This window comes from Mus pahari, chromosome 19, assembly GCF_900095145.1.
Source record: "Mus pahari chromosome 19, PAHARI_EIJ_v1.1, whole genome shotgun sequence".
In the NCBI taxonomy this organism is placed as follows: domain Eukaryota; kingdom Metazoa; phylum Chordata; class Mammalia; order Rodentia; family Muridae; genus Mus; species Mus pahari.
Genome location: NC_034608.1, coordinates 83469849 through 83470098, shown reverse-complemented (window position 1 = coordinate 83470098; position 250 = coordinate 83469849).

Here is a 250-nt window from a genome sequence, read left to right as displayed (position 1 = left end):
TCTGTGTAGCCCTGGCTGTCCTGGAACTCACTCTGTAGACCAGGCTGGCCTTGAACTCAGAAATCTGCCTGCCTCTGCCTCCCAAGTGCTGAGATCAAAGGCGTGCACCACCACTGCTCAGCTTGTCCTGTCTTCTAAATCAGCTAAAAATATTGATTCTGTTTTATTTTTGCTTTGTTGTTTCTTTGTCATTCCTTTACAATTCAGGAAGTTCAAAAATCTATGTTATTTGTGCCTCCACTGTCTTCCC